The sequence below is a fragment of the Anolis carolinensis genome, chromosome 1, assembly GCF_035594765.1.
Source record: "Anolis carolinensis isolate JA03-04 chromosome 1, rAnoCar3.1.pri, whole genome shotgun sequence".
NCBI classification, from domain to species: Eukaryota; Metazoa; Chordata; class Lepidosauria; order Squamata; family Dactyloidae; genus Anolis; species Anolis carolinensis.
The window spans coordinates 336,788,228-336,810,173 of NC_085841.1; positions in this window are offsets into that span (position 1 = coordinate 336,788,228).

Below are 21,946 nucleotides of genomic sequence, written 5' to 3' on the forward strand. Positions count from 1 at the left end.
CTAGAATAGAGAGAAATCAGTATGGAAACCTTGTGAAACCTAAATTGCAAGAGGTACCATAGATTGTTGCACATGTAAATAATGGTAGTAACAAGAAATTCTTGATAGGATTCATAGTTTGTCTGGTTATGCTGGTTTGTGATGACAACTACTTTACAGTATATAATAAATGTTCATTTTGTTGTTATAAATGTGAGCTCTTCTTCATGGAAAAATAAGACATCCCCTGAAAATAAGACCTAGTGCATCTTTGGGAGCAAAAATTAATATAAGACCCTGTCTTATTTTCGGGGAAACAGGGTATTTCATGTGTACTATTTAATGTGAAAGTACTTGTTGCACCCCAGGAACTTCATTTTTCTGCCACAAACTTGATTAAACAGATGAAGGACGAAGTTCCTCTTCCCAGGACAAAGTTTTTGCCTTCTATTCAAGTGCCACCTTCTTTTTAGGAACTGACCAATCAAGAACAAACATCTAGAGCCCAGAAACCCGGGAAGCGATTGCTTCAGGGTTTACAGGGAACAGCGTCTGGCCACCCTCCTTGTTGCTGTGGGAGCTCATAGGGTAAAGGTACTGTCTGGATGTGCCCTAAGTAAGTCAATCTAATCCATATGTCTTACAAAGAATAATGGAACAAATCCTGCTTGACCTTTGCTAGATTCTATTAGTGGGAATGTGTGGTATTGGCTGTTGCTCACCATCTTGCAAATACTAATTACTCTGCTCCTGATATACACCACTATCTCTCAACATTCTATAACAGTTCAAAACATCCTTGAAAGTATGTATTAATTACACAAGTTACTTGAGAAAGAGATAGAATTTACACTTCTAGAACTAGAGTTAGCTATTTGCCATGGCATCTTTGTAGTTGGCATTTACCCTATTGAAGTGGCAAAAAGACTCCTTTTCCTTAAAAATGGTTCAAAATTACTCTTAGGAAACTCTAAAATTGTACAATTCATTAGATGGGAAGGCCACATTTCTTATGGTGTTTGCTGCAGAGAAATGTGTAAAAGAGTACAGAACTGGCTTCAGTAGGACACTGATGTCATGCCTGCCCTTTATGTCCGTAAACCACAAAAGAATGTTGGGCAGGCAAATTGAATGCAGCAAAGATACAAACAGCAGAAGAAAGGGATTAATTATCTTGACCTTCAAATCTATCCCATGAGCCAAATGAAACTGTTGTGGAGATGAGAGAAGCTAAGCATGAGAAGGATTGAAATGAGTTAAACCAAGTGATAGTGAATTCAAATCATGCAATAATGCCAGTTCCTTTCAAAAGGAGGAGGGGACTATTGCTAAATGGTAGAGCAGATGACATGGTAAATAATCTTTTTCTTTGAGAGTCACCATTCCTAGGCTCTCCCAGTCAATATGGCTACTTCCATAACGGATTATAAAAGATGTGTGTACTAGTCATAGCAGAAGTACTATCCCCAAACTTAGAAGATATTATTTTTTAAAGATGCCCCTGCTTCAGCTCTGGAGCTTGCCTGATTCCTTGGTCAATTGCAAGTCAGCACAATGGACAAAATAGTCCCTGATATATTCTACCTGTAGAGTGGTAGCAATGACTAATTTCAACATTGATAAAATAAGCTACATGGGAACTGCCATATTTCCTGAAGTCCCTGGTTTGTTCCCTGTTACTTAACAAACTGGCAGAACATCAAATAGTTTAACTGACCTTTAATTACTTCCTAAAAACATGGTGGTCCATGCCTTAGTTACATCCTGGTTGGATTACTGCAATGCACTGTATGTGGGGTTGCTTTTGAAGATGGCCCGGAAACAACTGGTAAAAAGGGCAGCGGCTAGGCTACTAACAGTAGCAAATTACAGGGACCATACTACTCCTCTGCTAAAAGAGCTCCATTGGTTGCCTGTATTTTCCAGTCCCAATTCAAAGTGCAGGTTATCACCTATAAAGGCATATAGGGCTCAGATCCAGCCTATTTGTGTGACCATGTCTCTCCTAATGAACCAGCGCAAGTTCTGAGATCCACTGGGGAGGCTCTCCTCTCAGTCCCATCACGGTCACAAACGCTGTTGATGGAGACAAGGGAGAGAGCCTTTTTGGTGGTGGCTTCCCGGCTCTGGAATGTCCTCCCCAAGGAGATTAAATTAGCCCCCACCTTACTAGGCTTCAGGAAATAATTAAAAACCTGGCACTGGAATCAGGCATTTGAAAATGGCTAGTACAAACAAGGGGATGCAGCTGTTCAGGGGTAAATTTTAAACCAGATTCTACTACTTCTATCAGTGAGAGTAGGATGCCTGATGTTTTTAAATGGTATGTGTGTATTTTTAAATTGTTTGGTATTTAAACTGATAGGTCTAATGGTCACAAGCTGTTTTAACTATGTTTAACTATTTTTATTATTTTATCCGTTATTTATTGTATTTTGTTTTTGATTTACTGCCTTTTGTTTGATATTTGGTATATTGTGTTTGTGCTGTGAGCTGCCCCAAGTCCCTTTGGGGAGAGGATATAAATAAAGTTTATTTTCTTATTCTTATTATTTCCAGCTCTTATTTCTAACACTGATACTAATGGAACATAGCACTATAATTAAAAAGTGTGAAAAGGTCTGTTCGTGTTCTTCTGGATAATTTGCTTCCTTTCGGAACTTCTTTAGGCACTTTCAGCTATGGAAAAGGACTCTAAAGGACCAGTTCAGGATCCTAGAAAGAAAAGATTCAGTTCTAAGCCTGTAAATTTTAAATGATTAGCTGCATCCATTCAAGCCCTGGTGTGTTAAAGCACTGAGCTGCTGAACTTGCAGACTGAAAGGTCCTAGGTTCAAACCCCGGGAACAGCGTGAGCGGCCACTGTTAGCTCCAGCTTCTGCCAACCTAGCAGTTCGAAAACATGCCAATGTGAGTAGATCAATAGGTACCACTCCGGCGGGAAGGTAACAGCACTCTATGCAGTCATGCCAGTCACATGACCTTGGAGGTGTCTATGGACAATGCTGGCTCTTCGGCTTAGAAATGGAGATGAGCACCAACCCCCAGAGTCAGACATGACTGGACTTAACATCAGGGGAAACCTTTACCTTTACCTTCAAGCCACATGGAATGGGATTTGCCATCTTTGGCGTTATCGGGGGGGGGGGGGGGTTGCACAAAAATAACAATGGGATTGAGAAGGCTTTGGTAGCCAGATACTTTTTAATACTACACAACTAAAGATTCCACTTGAATAACAAAAGAATCCTGGGACTAGTGGTTTGTTGTTGTACTAGAACTCCCTAAGATGGCAAGCCCAGAATTTCATAGGATATTGCCAAGGCAGTTAAAATGATGGTATCTTTACTGTAATTCCTTAACATGTATTTCAAGTGTTGAGAAACCCTGGTGAGAAGACTCCCGAACTGAAGAAAATATAATTGGAGTTCAGGACTTCTCTGCAAAGTTTACATATAATTGTTTTAAAATGGAGCAGTTTCTCCATTAAGCCATCCATATGCAATCAAAAAAAATTCTGTTTTTTATGCAGTAAAAAAGTTGTAATTGGTTATTTTATTCTAGTTGACTTGCATAGAAAAGATCATTTTTCTGCACATAAAACAGCATTTTCTCTGTAGGTATGAATGTTTATGCATTGAAATATCCACAAAGAAAATGCTGTTTCTTGTCTAAAACAATCTCGTGTGAATATTGGGCTAAATTCTGAACCTACAAAAACTGTTTGGTTTTTGAAAGCTTTCTCACAGCAAGAGGAAAATAACTAAAATTACTAATTGCTGTCTTCAAGAAGAAACCTGGAGAAGAATTGCATCCCCAACATTTAGTGCAGGTGGTTGAGAAGTTTAGATCTTGGGCTACACGTAAATCACAAGGCTACTTTTGTGGTCCAAATGTGCCAGATTGCCCTATCTTCGGCTAAAAAGGGAAGATAATTGTGTCTTATGGTGATCTTTTAGAATTGTATAGACATTTTACCAATATTTTGAAGAAGAATAAAGAGGTCGATTTCTGGCCACTTCCAGTTGTTTGTTTGCTTTTGGAGGAGAGAAGAGTTTGCATCTTTGACAGACCTTGAAGCCCCTGGAGCATTGCCAAAGGAGATAATTGTCTCAGACTTGCTAAAATTACCCACCTCAGATTTAGTATTCATCACCATGTCAATTATTTGATGGAAAATAACAGCAAACACTAACAAAGCAGTGAGGAACTAAATGGAGAATTTAGAAAACTAATTCCCTTTCGGTCTGTAATTATTTGCTTAGGCTAACATGCAAGTATTCATTAACAGCTTTGGTGAGAGACAATATTCCTTCCAAACTTGACAAGCCAAGTGAACATGCGGTGTAACTTGCTAATTAGTGGCAATGTCATTCTTTGCTAATTGTGTTCTAGAAGCAATGACTAATTTTATCTAATTTTCTTTCTGTTGCAAAAAAAAGTCTTCAAGAGCTGAAGTTTTTTTGAAGACTATTCACAATTTGTGACTTATTCTATACAAAATTCACATGTGGTATTATTGTGACAGAAACTGTATCTTCTTGTACAGAAATGCCTTTTTTGTGTGCAAAAAATGCAATTCCCTAGACAGAAAATGTAGTGGATGTCTTCTGTACAAATTTTGTGTAGCATTTCTGAACTGTTAAGTGTATTAATAATAATAAAAATAATAAAAACTTTATTTGTATTCTGCACTATCTCCCCAAGGGACTCAGGGAGGATTCCAACATATAATGGCAAACATTCAATGCCTCCATAAACAAACAAATATTGACATAAAATCTCAGACATAAGCCCGCATATGAAAATAACATTAAAAGCTAACATAAAATTAAAGTCTAACACCAGTAAATTAAACCTAGCATCAATAAATTAAGCTACATGTAGTCAAACAAAATTATATAATAACATAAAATCAAAAAAAACATCCGCATTAATTTACAACAGCCAACTAGAGTTCACAGTGTGGGTTGTTTATGTGGTCAAATGATAATCATTGCGCTGGCGTGGACTAGGAATGTCCAAATACAATATAGTTCTCAGTCAGGGGCCCAGTAGTGATCTCTCATTATTTAATCCTCCTCCTCTGCATATGCTAGTGAGCATAAATAGGTCTTCAGTTGTTTTTTGATGGAGAGGAGGGAGGGGGCCAGCTTTATTTCTTTAGGGAGGGAGTTCCAGAGGTGGGGGATGACCACGGAGAAGGCCCTCTCTCTCGTTCCCACGAGCCGTACTTGAGAAGGGGGTGGGATCGAGAGCAGGGCTCCCTCTGCTGACCTCAGTGCCCAGGCTGGTTTGTAGGAGGAGATGTGTTCAGTCAAGTAGCCTGGACCCAAGTCGTTTATGTAAATGTATGTAGAACAGGTTTAACTACTTAATTTCTAACACTGCACACACCTAACACAGCTTTGAAAGATGGTGTTAACCACATTTCTTCTATACAACATGCCTCGGAAGGATAGCACACCACTACAACCTAATGATTTCAGAGTTCTTTCTAGTTTGCAGTTACATACAGTTACAACAGTTTTCCCGCAAATGAGGCTTCCTTGCCACTTGAAGCAGGATCATGTACGCAGAAACAATTTCAAGTATATTGGATACCAGCTTCCAATCCATCTCATCAGTACTTTTAAAAGCAGAGTAGGGAACTTTTTTCCTGCAGGTGTTTTGGATCTACAATCATGTAACATTAGTTATGGTGAACTAGGATCATGTGAGGTCTGCTATTTAAAAAAACAAGTAGAGATAAAAAATAATGTTCCCAGTTATGTTATTTGTGGTTGTTTCCTACTGGATCCACAGGTATGTAAGACATAAAAAGCATGTTTTCTGAGCAATGGGAAACTTTGATAAGGAAAATCTAGGACTAATGAGGCTTTGTACTGGATTATATGGTAGTGTAGACTCATATAATCCAGTTCAAAGCAGAGGATGTGGATTATCTGCTTTGATGATCTGGATTATATGGCAGTATAGAAGGGGCCTTAGATAAAAGTAATGCAGCATAGAGTTATAGTTTGGCACTAAAGCAGGGCATTCATTTTAATAGAGAAAGATAGGCTGCATTATTTCTCAAATCATGTTAAAACTTAGATCATGCTGACCTTATCTGAAGAAACATGTGATCTACAGCCTGTTATTATTTCTCATTTCATGACATCTCATCAAGCCTAATACAGTCAAATAATATAGATTTAGAAAAAGGACACTGCAATTAAGCAACGGAAATTTTCCAAAGGTGAACAGAACATTTAGAACAATGTGTCAAAGCCTGTCAATATGTTCATTTAAAGGCTTGAGAGGTTTATTAAGAAACTCACAGCACTTCTGTTGAATGAATTGTTTGTCTTATGGTTATGCTGAAAATATGAATACAGGCCATGTACATTTTGATTTGTTCATAAATTCAAGTTTAATTGGCAACTTCCTGGGAACTTGTCTTTACAATTGGTATTCAACTTTTTAAGAGTATAGAGTGTGTTTTATTTAACATCGTGTTACTAATAACCTCCCCAGCTTCATGCAAGATGAACCCTCTTGGATGAATCTGGATCTTGTTGCTCATAAGTATCCAGACATATATATCCAAAAGCCAAATTGAAGGGACAAAGAAACCACAGATAACCATGCCTTTAGATAGTCTCATTTGGGATCACTCATGGTCAAGTATGATTGCTTTCCAGAAGGAGAGTCTTGGCGGTAGATTCATAAATGACTGTGAAGACCTATTCTCGATCCACGTGGTCTTTCTCAATGAGGACATACATTTTCAGATAGTTGGCTGTCATGACAATGGTTTGCTTGACATACCTTTTTCTTGGCACATTTCTTCCTTTTGCCCTGCATTCATGCCTCTTGAAAATCCATAATACCGTTGGTAATAGTTGGCCTCCAGATACAATGCTTGAGTGCCTTTAACATTATGTAGAGATTGTGGGCACCAACATCATCAACTACTTTAAAAAATGTGGCATTCAATTCTATTGTTTTGTAGAGTTATGCGGATTTGTATTATATTTTTACTCAAGGATTTCCAAGTCCAATATGAGCTTCATACTGCAGAACCAACAGTTCCTTTATTAACTGCAATGAATTCTGTTACAGACTAACTTGCACCCAAGCCAACACATTCCATATTATCTTAAGTAATATTAAATATAGCTTTAATAACTGAATAACAGAATTGGTAGCACCTGTTAGTGGCTTTCATGTTAGAGTGCTGGCAAATTCATTCTGTACTACCAACAATGCTGAAACTATTTTCAGAATAAAGATCCGTACCTAGGATTTTTCCTTAATTTTTCAGACTAAAACTTGGAATGAATTCTGCTGACATGGAAGCTACCAGTCTACACTTGTAGAATGTATCTCAAAATTATAAAATGAAGATTAGAATGTGCTTTGGAGAAGAGACTGAAAAGGAAGATATTATATTCATTACAGTTGTTTTGTGTTCATGAAAACCAAAGCATAATTACATTGTGTAACTAACTAGTGCACCAAAAAATGGATCGAACAACTGCAACTTTTGTTTATCTTTATAATTACAGAATGTGTGTGACTGAGTATACAGAGTTACAGGATGAGTATGGCTTCATTATTTATCAGAGATCAAATTCTGATTAGTGGTATTTTTTTAATTAACTAAAAGTACAGTAGAGTCTCACTTATCCAACATAATGGGCCGACAGAACATTGGATAAGCAAATATGTTGGATAACAAGGAGGGATTAAGGAAAAGCCTATTAAGCATCAAATTAGGTTATGATTTTACAAATTAAGCACCAAAACATCATGTTATACAACAAATTTGACAGAAAAGTAGTTCAATACACAGTAATGCTACGTAGTAATTACTGTATTTACGAATCTAGCACCAAAATATCACGATGTATTGAAAACATTGACTACAAAAATGCGTTGGATAATCCAGAACGTTGGATAAGCGAGTGTTGGATAAGTGAGACTCTACTGTACTAAAGTGAATTACTTTGAATAACAAGAAAGTAAAGTATTGCAATAAAATGTAACTACTGCTGAGAACTTCCTTCGATGTCTTGAAACTGCAAATAATGAGTTTTTTAAAGTAATGTTTAAGTTCCGCTTAGGAAGATACGGGGGTCATGCCTTCACTTCTTTCATCTAGTATGTTAACTCTGTATGTTATGGAAAACATACTGTCAGGAGTATTAGCCCTGACATGTTTATTCTCCATGTTTACTTTTCATTTGTTGTATGTTATTGCTTGTACTCACAATGTATTATGTGAACTGGATGATGGGTGTTTTAATGCTTTAACTATTCTCATATCAGCTTACATTTTGGTGTCTTCAAGGGGGGGGGGGGGTGCCACTTTCTCTAATTATCTCAGAAATGCTTTTCTTTGCCTGGTAGATTCATTGCCAGGAAATGAAAAGGGAGGGTGTAACTAGCAAATAACGTCAAGATCATTCTCATGAGAGATCTGGTAGGATGGGATATCTGAAATGTTGTATTATAATGAACCAATGGTGGGGAGGAACTCACAAGAGAGACTGACATTGCCTATTGACACATGGGATAAAAGACTGCAAATTTTTTTAAGTAGAACTTCTAGGCTTCAAGAGTTTAATTTCCTGAATTGGAGTTTGCCTGTACATGACATGTACCAGCAGGACATTAGCACTGACAATGAGAAATCAAGACCCATGAATTTTGAGGTGATGTTGATCCTTCAAGTGAACTATGATCATATTGTTAGGGGGGGGGGTTATATTTCATTTAAAATCAGAAGACATAGCCCACCACAACTGAAATGCAGTAGCTCCTTGTTCTCTGCTGGAATTCTGAATTTAAATGGAAGGACTTGCACTAAGTTTGAACAGGGACTTTTCCATCCATTCCTTATATTGTTCTTCTCACCTTGATGTCAGCAGGTGCTTCACGCATGAACTAAAATGGCTCTTAACTACAACTTTCATGTGGAAATACAAACTCAATAAAACTGGTTTCCCACTCTTATAAATGTATTATGAACCTGGGCTGTTTTAATGGCTCGATTATTTAGTCAGCTGGGAAACAGTCCTGTCCTCTTTTGACTTCTTGGTGTTATTCTTGTCAGTAGTTAGAAGGAAGAAAGCTTATACTTTATCAGCAGAATAAAGTAATCTCTTCATTGATGTTGGAATAAAACTTGTCTAAATAACTAAAGTGTCACAAATGGTTGTCCCTGACAGATCATATTCAATGCCTTCAAAAAGTTAGCTAGCACTGTTACTGAGGTCCTTTTACTGGCAGCCTGTAAAATGAGATGCATATCACAATGTATAGACAAACATTCTTCTTTGTGGTCTGTGCTTTATTTGAATACAGTACTCCTTTAGGTGCAGGTTCAAACCCCAGTTCATCCTTGAAATCAATTTATAAATCCTGGTCTGCCATTCTCATTGATTCTAACACAGCTGTTGTGAAAATAGATTGTGTACTTGATGCCCAACTGTGATATAATGAGACCAGACAGAGAGAAATGGGTTTAAACAAGGGCCACACTATTTGATCCAAAATCTATTTAACCTATTTCACTTATGCTGGGGATCAGCAGAGGATGGAGGAGCAAGTTGATATGGATCTAGCTGAGACCAGGGGTCAACCCACGAGACCCTCCTCAGTCTCCCTTGGGTAAAACATCTGACAAACCAATGCTGTGGGATGCAAGCCCCAGGAGGTTGTTTACTGTAAGGCAGCAAGTCCCAGAACTTTATAAAAAAGATAGTAAGCCTGCATATCAGTCCCAAAAGCAGAATCCATCACAACCGACCAGGTCCCAGAACATAAAGGGGCTGTCCCAAAGCCCCATCCTTCACCAAAAGAGTGCCAAGATACACACTGAAATCTTACATGCTTCCTCCCAATACCTGGTAGTGAAGATCTATTAATCAACACCACACTTGGTCAATTATGAAAGTCCTTCAGATATGAACATGAAATGGGGAGAAAATTCCTATCCAACCCCAAAGTTACCAGCAAAGCTCATACTGCTTTGAGAGCGAGAGGATATGTCTGTTAAATGGTAAACTGGCCTTAAATAATCTATGACTCCATCCTTTACATGTGTTAGGTCTTAGAATGTCATTCTTCTTCTTCAATCACACGGTCGTTTCCGACTTTTCGTGACCTCATGGACCAGTCCATGCCAGAGCTCCCTGTCGGCCATCGCCGCCCCCAGTTCCTTCAAGGTCAACCCAGTCACTTCAAGGATACCCTCCATCCATCTTGCCCTTGGTCGGCCTCTCTTCCTTTTTCCTTCCATTTTTCCCAGCATCATGAACTTTTCCTAGCTTTCCTGACTTCTCATGATGTGGACAAAATACTTCATCTTTGCCTCTAATATCCTTCCCTCCAGTGAGCAGCCGGGCATTATTTCCTGGCGGATGGATCTTCTTGCGGTCCAAGGCACTCTCAGGATTTTTCTCCAGCATCTGAGCTCAAAAGTGTCTATCTTCCTTCGCTCAGCCTTCTTTATGGTCCAGCTCTCACATCCATAGATTACTATGGGGAATACCATTGCTTTGACTATGCAGACCTTTGTTGCCAGTGTGATGTCTCTGCTCTTCACTATTTTATCAAGATTGGCCATTGCTCTCCTCCCAAGAAGTAGACGTCTTCTGATTTCCTGGCTGCAGTCTGCACCCGCAGTGATCTTTGTGCCTAGAAATATAAAGTCTGAAACTGCCTCCACGTTTTCTCCCTCTATTTGCCAGTTATCAATCAGTCTGGTTGCCATAATCTTGGTTTTCTTGATGTTTAACTGCAGCCCAGCTTGTAGAATGTCATGCCAACCTACTTTACTGATGGGGATGATTTGATAGTTCCTCCCCTGCATGGCAGGGGTTGCACTGGCTGGTCCTTGTTGTCTCTTCCAACTCTATGATTCTATATTTATCTTGGGTCTTTTATCCACAGAGGCCATCAAATCACTCCCTCACTTGTAGCAACATTTACTGCACAGGCATGTAAACTGTGCTAAGTTAATAAATCATAAAAACACACACAATAACAATAATAATAATATACTTTATTTATATTCCACTCTACCTCCCCGAGGGGACTCAGAGCAGATTACAAGTACATATATGGCAAACATTCAATGCCATTATACAATTGACAGAGATAGACAGAACATAAACAGAGGCAATGCTTCCCTCTTTTCATCTTCGGCATCCGGCTGTGCCCGACTCAGCCATGGGGAGGTGCTGCTGTTTCACTTTCCACGCTGAGGAGCCTATCATCCATGGACGCCTTTCCTGGTTGGGTTTTTCCAGGCATGTTTTTCAGGGCGCCTTTTACTTCCCTGACAAAGCGGTACTTATTTATCTACTTACATTGTTGTTTTCAAACTGCTAAGTGAGCAGAAGTTGGGTTGATGGCAGGAGCTCACCCCAACCTGAGCTTGAACTGCCAACCTTCCAGTCAGCAGGATCTTCTATAGCTGGTAGCTTAAACTGCTATGCTAGCCCGATCCACATCAGAAAGCACAGTACCAAATAGTATAAAATTGTTTTTCTTTACACTGATAATTCTATACTCAAACAAAAAATGCTATCCAAGATAAGGAGGGGGTTTTAATGGCCATTCAGCAGGAAAACCCTATTTTCATATTATTAATTTTACAAAAGAAACATGAAAAGAGCATGATGAAAAATGTTTTTGGTTACAGTGGGTGCAACAATCTCCGATGTCTTCTGAATGGATAGTGGATACACTGTCCAAAAGTTTAAAAAATAATCAGAATATATATATATATATATATATATATATATATATATATATATATATAAATCCCATCATAATTTTTTGATGTTCTAAGCCTACTGATCAGTGTGGACAAAGTGCTTTGTTCATTTTTCTTAATATTTTACCTGGCATCCGTAACTGATCTTCTTCATCAAGAGGAAAAGCTGCAGAGGGAAACTTGTAACATCATCCCCATTTCTCACAGCTAACTCAAAGTTGTCAAAAAATGAAAATGCAACTTTTTTTTTACCCTTTCCTTTAAAACAGAAATAATTTTGTTAGCTCAACTCTTCCAACCAGCTATTACAAGAATAGCATCTAACTGCTGCAGAAACTGTGCCAATGATGAGTGAATATAGCATGACAACTGGATGAAGCACTGGGATTCATGAAGAGAGAAACAAGAGAGCAAAGTGGCAAGTGATTGACCCAGACAAGAAGAGAAGACTGCAAGCACAGTGAAATTTTAGAGTTTTTATTGGCCTGGTAAGGGGAGAAGTGATAATGTTAAATGTAATCAGCCAGGATACTGTGACAACTGGGCTACAAAAACAGTAGCTGTAACAAACCAGGATATCTGGTCACTCCTAGCTATAAATATTCAGCAGTTGGAACATGTTGATATCTTTGTTGATAGAATAGAATTTGGCACCTACTTTCTTAATGTTATGTTGGTAGCTATAACTTTCAACTCCTACTTGTTCAGACAGGATGGAGAGGGAACCAGTAAAAAGGTGTTTGCTGGACAGGCATCTGTCCCAAATGATTAAGGAAATCTTATATTAGGGTAGAGAGATCATCTTTTGAATCTCTTTCATGTGAGGATGCTCATACACATTAAGAAACAGGAAAAATATCTGGGTTTTTTTCTCTTGAGATTAGATATTGTAAAAAAAAAACTAAACAGAGGAGAAGGGAGCGTGGAGGGACAGGGAGACCCTCTTGTCATATGAGATACTGAAATCTATAAAGTGTTCTAGCACTAGCTGTGAAAATGTTAATGTTTTATAAATATGTTCACATTTAATTGATCTTAAAGAATTGAGGATGGCTAATTTTCTATATTTTTGTTACAAAAATGTGCTGAATGCTTTGATGGTTAGTGAGAAAGAGAAACTGGGTAGGGACAGTTTTCTCATTGCTGGTAGATATGAATTTTAGCCTTTCAAAATATGGTTTTGTGGTCCTAGGTCTGGCTTCAGAGATATTTACACATGGATTTGCTAGTTTCACAGATTTTTCTACATCTAGAACAAGCATGGACCAAAAAGTCCTCCAGAGAATGTCAGGGGTGGGGGGTCACACACACAACTCAAGATGTTTCCCATCTACACAGCTACACAATGTGGCACAGGAAACAGAGTAGCCTGGGGTGTCCAAATAACACTTCAGGCTAATCCATTTTAAAATGCTTGCAAAGGTCCAGAACTATCTAGTGCATCCATAATATTATTAGGTTCTATCCCCAACATTTTGGTCCTTTTTTAAAAAACATGTCAGTTGACAACTCATCTTTGCTACTTAGAGGCATCAGTATACTTCTTCATAGCTAAAACTTGTAGTTTTAGTTTCTGGTAGAAGTGCCAGATCAGTTATCAGTGGTCATTAGACATGAATACTACAAGCTGGTTACAATCATCTGAACTGTGGTTTACATGAATTAGCAGTAGTGAGTCTTGGAATACTATCTCTGAGATACTCTCTCCTCATCTTTTGTTATACAAGTCACATTGTCCTTGTCAACAGAGTGCTATCACAGCTAACTAACAGCTTGATTTGCCTCATTCAAAAATATTCCAAAAGAAGAAACAAAATGTATTTCTTGAGTGTCTGGAAACCCTGATGAGGCTAATCATAGAAGAGTGAGAATATTTAGAGATTGGGATTTTGTCTGCATGTAAAAATAGCAATTTATTGAGCAGAAACTTTCTGCACAGAAACATTTCTTACATAGAAAAAAGTACATTTTGGGGCGGGGTAATTGTTATTCATAAAACATATATTCTGCATAGATAATGCTGTGTAATTCATACAAAACCCACAAACTCTCTTTATGTTGGGAAGCAGGGTTTTTGACATGTATGTATTACATGTTCTTTCTTTCTCTCTCTCTCTCTCCCCCCCCCCCCCCCCGTTTCTTATCCAAGGCCCCTTCAACACTATCCTTATAATTTAGGATCTGATCCCAGATTATCTGCTTATCCCAGATTATCTGCTTATCCCAGATTATCTGGCAGTGGAGACTCATATAATTCAGTTCAAAGCAGATAACCTGGGATCAGATCCTGGAATATAAGTACAGTGTAGAAGGGACCCAGGTACTTCAAAAATAATAATATCTGATTGTTCAAAAAGAAATTAGCACAATAGTAGCATCTCTGTATTCCATAAAATCTGTGGAATGAGAGTAACACAATGGTGGAGGAGATGATTTAGCTAAAACATATGAAAATGTTAACATTAAAATGAATTTAAACTGATGAATCTATTAAAACTATTTAAAAATAGTTAAAAATAATTGCAAGCAATACGATGAAAACCATTCATTATCCTATGAGAATTGGTGTGGTGTAGTGGTTTCAGCACTGGACTGTAACTTTGGAAACCAGGGTTTGAATTCAGCCATAGAAATCCATTGGGTGACCTTGAGCAAGTCACACTTTCTCACCTTCAGATGAAGGCAGCAAACACCCTATGAACATTTTTTCCCAGGAAGGTCCTATGTTAGGTTCTCCTTAGAGTCACCAGAAGTCAGAAAGGACTTGAAGAGACACAGTTCATTTAAGTCTGTAAGAATAAGTCTAATTACAGAATACCTTCCACGTGGGGTCTTACATTTCCTTCACTTTTGTTTTCATGCCAGGCATTTCTATTTTCCTTTATCATTTTTTTTTTGCTGTACAGTTAAAGCAGTGCATTAATTCTACACTGTAGATGAATCCAGTGACTCTGCTTTGATCATTCTTATGTGTAGAGATGGCCTATCAATTCATTTTCTCAAGCCATAAAATTGTCTCTAAAATAAAACACATTTAAGCAGTTGGTGCTGAATTCCTTTTTATTTTTGGTAAAACAAACATCCTGGCTCTTTGAAAAAAAATCTTTTTATTAAAAGCGGTTTCCCATGTAGCTTAATAAACACATTGACTGTCTTTCAAACATCCTTCTACCCCCCCCCCCCCCCCATCACCACCACCACCACCACCTTCCCAATATTCCTTTAGGAAGATAGGAATTAACCACACTTGGGTTTTCCTCAATCACTTCAGTAACATATGCTATCAAGAGAGATTTTAAAAATTCAACCATTTCACAGTCAGTAGAATTTGCTTTGTTTTGCATGCAATTAATTTTCAACCTCTCCACATCTATTTTGTTTCTAGGAGAATGCACTGGTGTTCTTTCTCATTGGTTTGGTGCTTGTGCTATTTCTGACCTGCTTTTAAATTCCAAGAGCCTCTTATTAGGATAACATTTTGCTGCAAATGACTTGTACGGGCCAGTGACTGGGATTTAAAGATAAACAGAAGGTACTTAAGAGATGTGATCAAAGGTTAGGAATATGTCTTGCAATTTAGTCCTCACTTCACTTCCTCCAAATGAAGTACACATGATTCTTGTGAGTGTAGTAGAAAAGACATTTTAGCAGTAAAGTAAGGGGGTGGTTAATATGTATCAAAACAGGCCACAAAAATGGAGATGAGTATTTCATTCATTTTAAAAACTGGATATAGGTATGCTTGCAAATTTTTACATAGCATATAAAGAACTGAAATAATCTGAGATTTAAAAAATTAAATAAAGAAATTAAATCTAGGGCCTTTCGGTGCTTTAATCTTAGGCACTTTCTACAATACCATATATATTCCAGAATCTCAAAGCAGATGATCCATATTAACCGGATTATATGAGTCTACACTGCCATATAATCAAGTTCAAAGAGGATAATCTGGATTTTATATGGCAGTGTAGAAGGGGCCTTAGATCACTGGGTTTGAATTCCAGACAATTTAGCCAAGTGAAGATTGCTACATCTTTAAACCTAGATGGCAGCTAGGTCCACTCCATGCTAGAATCAGCAGTACTTATTGAATTTAGCAAATGTAAGATAAAGCCAAGCAAATTTTCTAAATTTACCAAAAGCTGCAAATAATATCCTAAGGATGGAATTCTGGTGCTTTGCCTTTTGGAATTTTGATCAGAAACTGCCCACTGGAATTTTTATAAAAAGCTTTCGAGGCATCTGTTACTGTTTCCTGAAGAGTTTCTGCAGTCATTCTGAGTTCCAGTAAGTACCAGGCTGGGTATTTTAGATACTTGACCTTCAGTGACAGCTATAAACTTCCTAATCTCCTGGTTAGTTATAGCAAGCCTTTTTTTTTTATACAACAACCAAAACCATTTTGGCCAGCAATCTATATCCAATGGGAAAATATGTAAAATTCATCTGGATATTGTTTCCATTCAAAAGGCAACTTCTTGGTAATATGCATGTTTCAGTAACTATTTAGTGAGCAAAAGAGGATGCAGTGTGACCAGAAATGCTTCAATTGAGAGCCTGTTACCCTTTTGGATCTTCAGTATGTATGCAGTTGATGTTTTCTCATGAATGCAGCTAGATCAATGGTTCTCAACCTGTGGGTCCCCAGATGTTTTGACCTCCAACTCCTAGAAATCCTAACAGCTGGTAAACTGACTGGGATTTCTGGGAGTTGTAGGCCAAAACACCTGGGGACCCACAGGTTGAAAACCGCTAAGCTAGATGATCCTTGGGCACCCAGGTCCTACTTTGACTTTTAAATGACCATCCCTTACTCTTCCATAAATGGTCTAAAGAGTGAAGCATGGAAGAAAGAAGAGATGCTACCCAAGGAAATACCCGAGACTGCATTCTGTATGTATGTCACCAATAAGTTACCAGGCTCTTGACAAATTTGGAGATGCGTACCAACAAATCTCAATCAGGTATGGAGGCCACAAACATACCAGCATTCCATTTTACTATTATACAACTATATAGAGAAATTCTTTCATTCAGATTTTCTAGATAATACCTTGATTCACGTATACTCAGAGCTTAGAAAAGTCACTTTAGTCACACTAGTAAAGAATTCTGGAAATAATAAGTAAATATGCCAGAGCTCTACACATGATTAAACTGTGGACTGATCTGCTAGAAAGGTTCCAACAACTAAATGAGCTGTCAGAATGTATAACACCTTTGAAAATCTATCTCTTCAGGCAGGCCTACCCAGCCAGTTTTAATCACGAATTTTAAATTTGCACTTCATGTTTAATCCCTGTTTTGTGTATTTTAATATTCATTTTGTAGAAATATGTTTTAATATGTGTATTTGATAGAATGTTGTAGATGTTTATGTGTTTTTAGTGATGTTGTTACCCACCTCAAGGAGAGGAGACTAGGAAATGAAATTATGTATTATTATTATTATTATTATTATTATTATTATTATTATTATTATTATTTATTAAATTAGGTTACGATATACATAATGTGCTCTGAAAAAGATTCTGTTTTTTCTGTAAAATCTTGTTGAGTTTCTTCCTCTCAAGACTTTCAAAGTATTTGAAAATTCTTTAGCTGAACTGAATATGGAGAAATTTAGAAATATACAACAGCAGTTATTACTAAAGGACCAGAATTCAAATATTTCTATGTGCTCCTTATGCATGTGAATGTCTTTTATTGAATGCCATGGGGATTGGTATTCCCTTCCTCTCTATGCAGCACCAAAAGCAATCCCTTGGCATATTGTAAAGCCCCAAACCTTCCTTGTCCATCTGTAGAAACAATGATGGTAATATAGAAATGTTGAAACTCCCATAGCACCTCTATAGATCTGCGTACCTATCTCATTATTTTGTGTCTGGCTAAAGCGAATGGTAGCCAGGCTGCAAAAAACCTACTTCCTTGCAATGAAGCACTTAATGGCTTTGGAACTTTACAGTAAGTTGTGGTGGGTACATGGCTTAGTTTGCGTACAGAAATTTATGCTACTTTGAGGGCATGCTGGATTGAGAACATTAACAGGGATCTTACAAGTTTAACCAAGGAAAAATAGAGCCCATCTCACTTGCATTCTTGTGGTGCAATGGGGCAGCTTCTTTCTTCCCTCCTGTCTATATCTGTACCTCCCCATGTGCTGTAGACAGCACTTCCCAGATATCCATAGGAGAAGATCCATTGCTACGGCAAAGTCAGTTCTGCTTGGTGGATAGACATCACTGGATTCAATCTCTGTTCTGTGATATCCTAATTCATATATAAAAGTGAATTTAGCTTAGTGTGAATAAAATATATTCTCTTTATGTGATCGTGAAAAGAAAAAGATTATTTTCCCAACTGATCTATCACATATTTTTATATGTATGTTATCAATCAGTTGGGAAAATAATTTTGTGCTTTATAAGAGATTGCACAAAGATAATATATTTTATTCTTGTTAAGCTAAACTCACTTTTTTCAGGTGGGTTATGAAAAAAAAAATCTTTTTCAGTCATTTCAGCTGACTCTACAGAAGTTGTGTGCCACTTCAGAACACCCAGCAATTTTAAATAAAATTCTATTTGGGGGTTTTGCCTACAGTATCTTATCTAGTATATCTACTCATTTAAACACATGCATGAATCATTAATGTGATCAAGTTTTCCTGTATCAAGGACTTTGCCAGCATAGTTATTTTAAGCTCTCACTTCTGTTAAAGTGGGGGGGGGGGGAAATAAAACGTGGGAGTACATACATTTGAAGGAGAGTTATGTAAAATAGTCTTTAATTTTGCTGTGTGTGTTTTTAGCTGCTGAGTAACTTTATTGGAAAATGGTTTTTTGTTCAAAAGATATATATTTGCTTGTAAACACACATGCTTACACTCTAGCACCATTTGCTCCACGATCAAGCAAGATTTCTTTTATTTTGTATAAAAGGATGAACTCAATATGTGTGTATCATTTTCCAAATGTTAGCCTAATAAAGCATCAATGATCAGTATATATATTTTCCTGAATCCTCCTTTTTTGGTATTGAATTTTGTAAATGTATTTTCTAAATTTTTATTCTGTCAGATTACAAATCAGGTGATCAAGTTACAATGACTATGAATCAACTAATAATAGTTCTGAGCTTTTGCAAGAATTAAATGCTAATGTCATGTCATCTCAGTTCAACAGGAGGAGGGGGAAATCATACCTCCTTCAATAGACCTAGTATTTACCATCCATTTCAAACTCATTCATCAAACTTAAACAACCTATGACATTATTATTCCGTAGCAAGGGTCTCCCCGAGTTCCTTCATCAACCCTGGCATGCCGGGTGTCTCTTTGTTCTGTTCGCTCTGTGGATTATGCTTCATAACTTATGACAGGCACCTAGTAGAAAACCAGTCACGCAGGAAGGCCATCGCCCTTGCGTCAGGCGCATCCAGATTTCTTTGGCAGTTTTTTATTATCATTTCAATCTAATCTCACATAAGAAAGATAACTTTGGTAAGTCCTTCCCCTCCTTTTCCTGTTTAAGACAACCCCTGTTTCTGCTTGACATGCTAATTGAAATGTTAGCAGGGTTTCCAGATGTTCCTTGAAAAAATGTAAGAAGATTCCAGCCTGCTTGAACTGTAGCATCACATGACTTTCCGTCTAGCTTAGCACAGCTCAGAGATGAAGGAAATGATTGATTAGTGTTGATCAACCAGAATTTAGAGATGTGTTGTGTTAGTAACACCTCCAAACAATAGTCATGAAGACACTGTTCAAACTATGGCTTTACTCTGCTCTTCCCACAAGCGATTTGGCAAAGATGTCAGAAGAAGACCCATCAAAAGCATGATTGCAGATGGAAATAGTTCAAGCTGACCTGGAGATCATGGGCATGACATTCCAGAGGGAAGTGTGTGTGTGCCCTTCTCTTCTTAGGCAGGCAAAAAGTAATGACGACAGTTGGGAGAACCTTTGTTTGTATCCCACTTGAAAAGCAGATAAGATTATGTCTTTTGAAGTGATCTGAAGAGAGAGAGAACATACAAGCGAAAGGCAGTGAAGACCTTAAACCTGGGAAACATTTTGTCCTGAATCTTATCAGCATTCACCTCAAGGTTAAGGCATTAAGAGGAGGAATGCAATTATTACTTGCAGAGAAATTATCTCAGGCAACTTGTGTAACTGGCCTTTTTATCTTCCAAGGCTAAAGCTTTTTGACTATGTTTCATATCCTTAAACTGTTCATCCATTGTTGATATGACATTTTGTTATCTCCAAAGAGGCTCATTAGCAGCCATGGTCCTCTGTTTGTACAATGTCAGATACCACCCTGCTTTTTATTTCCCGTCTGTAGCTCTTTAGAGGTTGAGGTAGTTTATATGGCTATTTTTTCTTTTTAGTGAATGACTTCTTCAGGCATAAGTTCTGAGCAAGGTAGTGAAGGATGGGAAACAATTGGCTAAATTTTAGTTTGAGAATGAATGTACAGAAATGGCAGCTAAATGAACATTCCTATAATATAAATGCAGACATTTCTATATAGTGATACACTGCTTTCACCTGGTTCCACAACCCTATTTACAATAAGAGATTTATTAAATAAGTAGTAAAATACCTTGACAAATTGATTGGTGGGACAAAGGTCACATTTAATTACATTTAATTTAATTACTCCTTTATTTTGTTTTTAATTTACAATACCATGATATTATGTACAGTATATATAGTAAATAGATTTACGCTACATGTGAAAAATCTCATAAATCGCATCTAATACCATAGCATCACGTATGGTAAACATAGATCCCTTTATGATGTTTAGCCCACCCTATGAAGGGGTCACTTGGCCTTGGCCAAAGTGACTCCATTTTAGAATGCCTGTCTGCTTTAAAAATCCAGGGATCAGTCTGTCCCCCATAAGTATAAAGTTTGCAAACTTGCTGTCTTAGGACATCATGTGTTTATGTTTAAGCAAGAATTCAGTTGTGGTCAGCCGATTCTGAGAAATGTATGCAATATATAAATTACATGTGTTTTGCTTGCACCTGTCGAAAGTTGTGGTTAGAAGTTGTTGACAACTCAGGAAATTCTAGCTCACCACAAACTGAACTGGGAATTTCCAGTAAAATTTAGTTCAGAAAGAGGAACTAGAAATCTGTAAACAACCAGGGTATAAAAAGGACCCCAGAGCTTGAGTCGGGGGAGACGATCTTTACTGACCCCACCACTACGTGTGGTCATCGTCTACCTGTAGCTACAAATAAAGGTGTTTTTGTCCTCAACCTTTGGACTCCGAGTGATGACTCATAACAGCTTGGTAAGAACCCGGCAATTTATAGAGTGATTGGGGGGAATTCCCAAATCACCCCTTTCATTTCTGGCGCCCAACGTGGGGCCCGGAATTTTGGGATTTGTAGTTTTGCCAAGACTCTGTTGAAGTCCACTCGGAGTTGCTCTTGGGAGCAAGGCGTGCTCCCTCCCCTTCCAGGGTGCTGCGTACGGTCCGCACCGAGACGTGGCCACGGCCTCTTAATAGAGGTAAAGACCGGTGGTTCCCTTCACATCACCCGAGGTAAGGGAAGGCGTGCTCTCCTCCAAAACAGAAGTTGTGAGACAACCACCACTCGTGGAAAGGCGGCCGCCGCGGGACGGGACGAAAATTAGGCAAGTATACCTCTTGAACCGCTTGTTGTTGTTGTTGGGTTGATCTTTCACACCCCAGTGGGTGGGAAAGAAGAAGCTTTGCGGGGAGGGAAGTTTTAAATTGTAAAGATAGTTCCAGGTCCCGTAGGAATCCCTTGGGAACCAAGAGAACCCCATAGGGAGAAAAGAGCTCTAGGAAAGACCTGAAAAGGGAGATCCAATCGGGTCTAGGAGGCAAACCCTAGTAACAAGACGTGCACGGGTGATCCAAACACGGTCCGGGGGCATACTCCATTAGGAAATTGGTTTTTTTACATACCACCATGGGTGGGAAAGAATCAAAAGAATCGGGAGGGTCCATGACCCCCCTCCAATGTATGTTAAATAATTTTGAGCAATTTAAGAAGTACACTACTGAGAAAGGAATGAGGCCAAATAAGTTGCGTGCGTTGTGTGAGTTAGAATGGGTCTCATTTCCCCTCACTCCCCAGTGGCCTTCCAAAGGTTCACTCGATCCTGTTCTGATTTTAAGTGTTTATAGATTTGTTGCAGAC